We start from the raw sequence: 7,535 nt of genomic DNA on the forward strand, positions 1-7,535 counted from the left end.
TTTGTAGTGTTAATATTTGATCATAACGCCTGGAAGTGATGTAAAGGGAAAATAGATAACAAAGACAAAGTTTGTTCCAAAAAAACATCACTTTGTAGGATTTTAAGATGTCTGGAAGAGTATAACTTCTTTATGTGAACTTTTTGAAACTAAACTTCTACTATTCATCTCACCACTATCATCTCTATCTTTTCATCTCCTCTATCCCTCTTTCCAACCCCAACTCAGTCAAGGCAGATGGCTGCCTAACATGAGTCTGGTTCTGCTCAGGGTTTCAGCGTGTAAAAGGAAGTTTGTCCTTGCCACTGTAACTTGCTAAATGCTGCCAAGTGCTCTGCTCATGGTGGATTAAGATGAGATCAGACTGAGCCCTGTCTGTAAAATGAGACTGGATCTTATCCTGTTTTGGTGTTGGATCTTGGTTCATAATATAACATAACATAGGTCTAGACCTGCTCTGTTTGTAAAGCATCTTGGGATAACATTTGTTGTGATTTGGCACGATACAAATGAAGATTGATTGATGGATTGATTGAACTCCACAGCCCCTCCTTAATGTTTCTTTGACTAAGGCTGCACAGCTTGGGCTCAAAGGTGAAAAACCTTACACACTCCATAGGATTATTTTGTGCGTTTACAATTAAGAGACACCAACAGCATGGATTAGTTCTCAGGTTTTGTGTGTTTTTGATCAGGTGTTGTAATGTGATGCACACCAGGTTGTCTTCAGTTAAAATCCTTAGGCAGTGTATAAGATTCTCCTCAAACTGACCGCATGTTAGTGATGCAAGAAAAGATAGTCTCATACATGTAAAAGCTGCGCCTGGTTCAGCTGAGCTAACAGCTCCCCCCAGAAATAATCTATTTTTTATGAAAGTTGTATCCTATCTATCAGGAATCAACTTCACAATGCACTCCAAGAAGGGCCTCCTCTCCATTCAGATCATTATCTAAATGACATCAGAAATGAGCTTTATCAGAAGGAGAGCCCAACTCTGTGCAGCAAAAGGAGGTGATGCTGACAGCTCATCAATCAGACGCAAGACAAGAGCAAACTGCGTAGAGTTGCAAAACTTTGTGGGCATTTTTGCTCTTGAATATCATAAGCACAATATGTTTTGTGAATGTGAACTTGAGACAAAGCAATTGATGCACAATTCTGGTGCTGCTAATGGCTGCAGAGAGAGAGAATTCCCCTCCGAGGGTTAAGAGAAATGAGACTCACATTTCTGTCTGTCTCAAACTGTGTGCATTACGCCATAGATTCTGTGTAAACATGGCTCCATTTTTATAAGACCACATTATGAGTCTGTTTGAGGTTTGTTTGCTGTTATGTGGATGGGTTTGTGTGACAGTCAGAGGTGAGGTTGCTCTGCTGTGGTTCATTAGCTGTACATGAAAACTGTCAGCTGCTTTTATGGCACTTTTCTCCCTCTGATTGGTTTTATATAACACCCTTACAATCTGATCTCACCACTCTGCACAATACTCAGATTAAATTGGTGTTTTTATGGTGCCAGGGGACAACAAATGAGGAGCAGGCATGTGGCTCACTAACAGTAACGCTGATTAATATGAACTGTCTCTGGGGAAACGAACCAAAACAGAGCAGTAGTTGTGAGTCAATCTCTGATTCTTGTAATGAGTAATGGTTTTTTTAAGTAAAATATGAAGTTATAGAGCTCAAAGTGAGATTTAAAGGAACACAGAATAATAGTTGGAAGATGAGTGGATCTTAATGTTTTACTTTTTAATTAAAGCTCCTGGGAGGACCTTTCAGTTGTTGTTGATTTGGCGCCACCCGTGGAGAGAGCAGTACCTGCTATCTCTTTTCTGCTCTGTCCTGTACATGATTCAGTTTTTTTTTTTAACTTTTCTCAAATGTTATCATGCTTTGTTTTAACAGACAAATGTAAGATGGAGTGAAAATCTTTGCGGTGGATAATGAAAAAAAGGATGTTTCAGCAGTGTGCAGATAATCACTACAGCTGACACCTACCCCCAAACCAGTGGTTTCAGACATACATATGATATTTTAGAAATAGTTCATGTTTATTTGTTTATTTTGATGTTCTTATTATTTGTAGCTCATATAGATGCATCAGTAGAGATTTGAGATGGCTTTATCACCGGTTAAAAACTCCTCACAGGAGCTTTAAGAAACAACACCATCCCCTACATTTTTAAGAAACCCTCCTGCCAACACTTCTTCTGAGCATTTAAATCCAGTTAAAACTGAAAAAGAATACCAAAATGTAGTCCAAATTTGATTTTTGTGAAGTCCCGAATCATAAAAAAAGTTATCTCACATAAAAATAACATGATATGAGTTTCAGCAGGTGAAAATATCTGTATCCGCCACTCCTGCAGCTTCTTGTGTATCCTGTTACTCTGACATATGTTGTTCTTGGTTCATTTAAAGGGCTCAGACAGAGAACTGCATTGTTATCACTAAAATGTATTAAAGGTTTTTGAATTGTTCCAGTAGTTTGCATCGGCCTGCAGCAGTGAAGCAGGCTGTAATGGCTGCAACATAATCCTTGATGGATCAAAGTGTGTCCTCTAAAAGTTCTTGTTTTGCACCGTTACAGTCTCAGGTTGTTAGTCTAAGTGTCTGACAACTTAACAGAAAGGATCCCTACAGAGAGAGCGGTTTATGTTCAAGAGGAAGATGGATTTTATAAACAGAAACAGCTGTTACATCACTGGATACACACACCACACTACACTGGTGAAAACTGCACTGGAGTTGTTTGTCATCCTCTGCATCGATCTGTTAGTTTTTTTATTGTGTGACTTTGACTTTTCAGATGGTTACTTCTGGTTTAACACAAAAACAACAAACACACTAAACAGCTGATGAGGCAGTAGACCAGCAACTCCTCTTTCCTGCCAAATTCAACTACTGTTTTTATCAATGGAGCCTGGGTGCTTTGAAAAGAGTGTCCACACAGCTGTTCTGGGTTTCAGAAAAAAAGGTCTTCCTCTTAGTATTTTTTTTGCAACCAAAACATTTCCTCTGAGTCATTTACACAGCACTGAAGAAGTGCTTCATTCATCTAACCAGCACTGCTGAGGGGTTGCTCTTTAAGAAGCCATGATACACTCATCTTCTCACTTAGATCATCTTAAGGTGTGTCTGAACATTCCTCCTCCTTCAGCCACCCCTCTGTTTGCATAACCACTTAACCTGAAATGTGAATACATTAACCAAACAGCGGCTGCAGATATTTTGAATAAACATCAGAGGTGGGCCAACACCAGGGACATTCAAATCTCCTCCAAGCAGCGTGGACCAGAATGAACTCAGAGGAGGAATCACTGAAGATCCTCCCCCCTGATTGAGTTTGTTCCACAGCTCCTCATGCTTCAGAGAAATCTAACAGGAAGCGTCTGTTGCTTACAGCTGGTATGAACAGCAGAGACAGATTTACTGTAGCAGTCCTCTCGGGGTCTGAGTAAAATCTCTCTGTGAGGGGGAAACCTGCAGCCTGTATGATCCTCACTGAGTGACTCACTGCTTCTTTTTATTGGGTAAAGGTTGACCTCCAGCTTGACTGAGTGCTGCTGAGTAGAAGAAAAACAGGCTGCAGCTTACATCACTGCACTCACAGATTAGCAGTGTATTTGTTTTAACATCATGTCTTATTTCAAACTTCTACATTGCTGCTAACTGGTTTAATATCAGACATCTTTTCCATTATAAGAGTTTTAAATTCCAGAATATTCACTTTTATTCGGATGAATGAGAACTTTTAGACCTAGCAGCTGCACCCCTTCTGATCGTCCTTCATCCAAGACTGCAGAAGAGCTTGAGGGATGGTCAGACCAAAAGTGAAGCAAATATTTTGAGCGACAGGGTTAAGTCCAAGGCCACATGTACAGAGACTGGAGTCCTCAATTTGGCGGCTAATAGGTTTGATTCCAACCTGTTGCTGCTTTCCCACGTGTCACTGCCCTATCTCTGTCCCAGTTTCCTGCTCTATCCACTGTCCTATAAAGAGACTTAAACGCCCCCAGAATAGTGATATATGCATGTATATGTGTGTGTGTGCGTGCGTGCGTGTGTGTGTGTGTGTGTGTGTGTGTGTGTGTGTGTGTGTGTGTGTGTGTGTGTGTGTGTGTGTATGTGTGTGTGTGTATGTACATCGTGTGACACAGCTGCATACAAAGTTGAGGCAAAGAGGCAATTTGTTTTGCATAACTTGCTCATTCGCGTCACTTCCTCTCAGGTCCATAGATCTCATATTTCCGCCGACATGTAACTCAAACAGTGAAACTGTAGAGGCATCTTTTGTATGTTCATATGTTGATTTTGTTGTTGTTGCTGTATAGTAGATGTTTATCATGGTTGAGATTCTTTTGATGTCCTGAGGTTGCATCTGAAATGGTAGACTGAAACCCTGCTCAAAAACAAGCATTTTAAATATTGGGTGCTTTCTGTCTTGCAAACTGACATGTTAAAAAAAACTTTTTACAAATCTGCACCAAAATATACGTATTTCAGCATATTTTCAGCCCATCTATAGGAATCTTTTTATTTTAGATTCACAGTGCTGTGGTAAGCCAGATTTGTGCTGACTTGTTTGTTACAGTGAAACTGAGACTTAGCTGAGACAAATGGACGGGCGTTTCACTGCTGGATGATGGTAGTTGGTGTGCATCAGAGAGATCCTGGTATCAATAAACAGGGATCTGGTCAGCCTCATGTAGCTGAAAGCAGCTGGAGAGTTCATCCAGACACAGTTCATAGAGGAGGTGGGGAGATTCACCCAGCTGTGTGGGAGTACAGAGCCTCTTTTTATTACACATAAACTCCTGATGGATCATTTTCAGCACTTTCAGAATCTGATATTTCAGGAACTTGCTGTCCTCACGCCATGGTAGATTTTCTGTTGGAGGTGCTCTCACAACTTAAAATACTCTGTTTGGTTTATAAGAGGGGCGGCTCTGAAGCAAGAGAGCAGAGGACTTGTTTTCACTAAAGGAGAGGCTGTGAAATGGCACTTTTGGGATGTTTCAGCAATTCAAACCACAGCTGAAGCATAATACTGACAGCTCAGACAAGCAGTAAAGAGCATTCAGTAGAGAATGACATCATCCCTCAGCTTTCTGCTCATTCTGACTTCTTGCAGAAATTTGACTTAAGAGCTTGCAGGAAAAAGTCTGAATTAAGTCAGGGGGGTAAAATTCCAGCATTTGCATTCACACATATGTTCTTTGTTTCCTCGCATACCTACACGGACAAATATTGGTGTCACTGATGGTGTCACTACAGCAAAGTGCAAATGATTGGAAAAACTTCCTCTCCAAAATTTTCACTGGACATGTGACAGTCTGTTCCGCTGTTGAGGGATCTGATCGGTTCAGTGTTTTGGACAGCATGACTGAAATCAATGAAACGGCGTATGTCCTGTGGAGGGTTCCAGCTCAGAGGACAGAGCATGCCCAGGACTGAGAACAGGATGTCCACAGTGATTAGCTGATCACTGGGGGGGCTGAGGTGGCCTTGTTGTGGTCATCAGGGCTACATGAGAAGGAGGTAACCTTCAACATGTTGCATTGTTCAGGGCAAAGGAAAAAACAAGGAGATCTGCTTGTGTGTGTGATCCTTCTCACAGGAGCATTAAGTTTAAATATCAGTGAATGTCTGTTCACTACTTACTGAGCTCTATCTTATTTTCATTTCTTCAGTGCGTTTTCTAAAGATGTCTCTCACCTAGATGACACTTGGTGTGAAAAAGCACCTCAGGTTCTGTCTCCATAGCAATGCCCTGCTTGTTTTTGTGGCCATGTGCTATCACCTGAGCTGTAAAACATTCTGCTGCTTCTCCTGGAGGTAATGACAGAGCTTGAACCAAACATTATCACGTCTGTTCAGAGAGAGAGACACAAAAAGAAGCCACCGCAGGCTCAGGCACGCTCATTCATTAAGTGTGGGATGTGTCATCAACAATTACCTGTAACAGTTTGTGGATGTTGAGCATTTAGAGCTGAGTAAATACTCATTTCATGGATTTTTTTCCTCCCTCTGTGTGATGTGGTTTTCAGCCATGCAGGAAACTTTCTCCTGTGATGCTGATGCTGACAGAGCTTTTTTCTGTCTTTGTTTTGTTTCTTCCCTAAGAAACTGAATCCCTCAGCGTCGGGGATCTAGCTGGATTCAGCAGGAACGAGGAGGGGAGTCAGACATTTTCCTTTTCTCACAGTAATCTCCTGCTCGCTCTGCCAGCAGTCGTAGGCTGCTGAAGCACAGGAGAAACTGAGGAGGGAAGCATAGTCTGATCTATAGAAGTGATTCATAGAGACACACACAGCAGCCTCTCTGACCTGATTACAGCATCATCAGCTCAGGTTCAGGCTCCTATCATCTGACGTTTGTTACTCAGGCTGGAGGAAGACAAAGAGGAGGAAAATGAGCCCAGAGATCAGCTCAGGCTTTGATGTTTTTGAAGTCTCTTCTCTGTCAGATTCTTTTTGGTATCATTGCATGCAAGTTCTTTTGCAGTAATAGACGAATCAGCTCCGATTTTCAGTTGTTTTTAAGTTAAGAATAGGTCTGTATTGTATATCAATCAAGGAGTCGTATTCTAACATTCAGGAAACTATCTGCTTTTCTGCCCTCTGTTTCCACCAGATGGTCCAGCTTGTGTTTCTACCTGTTTAAGGACGTTTTTCCTGCTTGTGGTGGATCTCTTTAATTCAGATATTAACAGTTTGCTGTAGACCTGCTCTTAAGTTTCCTGACATAACCTCAGTTAGGATTTTGCTCCAGTTTAAAGTTAAATAAATACATTTTGAGAAACTCTTCCTGCTTGTTTTCCGTAAGGAAGATCTCCTTCCTGCTTCAAACATCAATTTTGGTGTAAGTGTATGCCATTTTAATCAGGTAAACATATGGTGTGGACCGTCGGTTGTGTCATTATGCAATATAAAACAGTGACAGCTGAAAACTTACTCTGAAGACACACTTCCATTCAGCTTTTCTGATGTAACATCTGAAAATTGAAGAAAGCGGGTAAAAAAGTTGCGTTCAGTGAGGCAGGGATCTCTGGATGGTGAGTGAAGCAGACCGCAGCTGTATGTGAGCCACTGGTATCCTCTGATTCAGAAAGCTCCTTAAGTTCTGTTGTTACCTAGTCCCACTCCTGACAGCAGGAGCTCTCTGGGTTCATGGGCTCACAGTTTACACACCTGCACCACCAGCTAACTTGGGATCTCTACTGCTCTCTAGTTAGCTCAGAAGTTTCTCCCCTCTCTACATCGGCTCATTGAGTCCTAAATTCATCTGTTAGCTCTGGTACATAAAGGTGTCCTCTTGTGCCCACAGTAAACAGCCTCTCAATGTCTCTGTTAGAATCACTGAGATTTTAGTCTGGTTGTATTTTTGTCTCATTAGAAGCTGCAGACCTGAACAGCAGATTAGTCTACTGCAGGTTGAAGAACATGTATGTGCTGCGTCTGAGAATAGTGCAAAAAAGTAGCTTTCTGACGGCAAAGTAAAGTGCAGAAAAAACGCCAAAAGTTCTCAGAGA

Source organism: Notolabrus celidotus, chromosome 2, assembly GCF_009762535.1.
Source record: "Notolabrus celidotus isolate fNotCel1 chromosome 2, fNotCel1.pri, whole genome shotgun sequence".
NCBI lineage: Eukaryota > Metazoa > Chordata > Actinopteri > Labriformes > Labridae > Notolabrus > Notolabrus celidotus.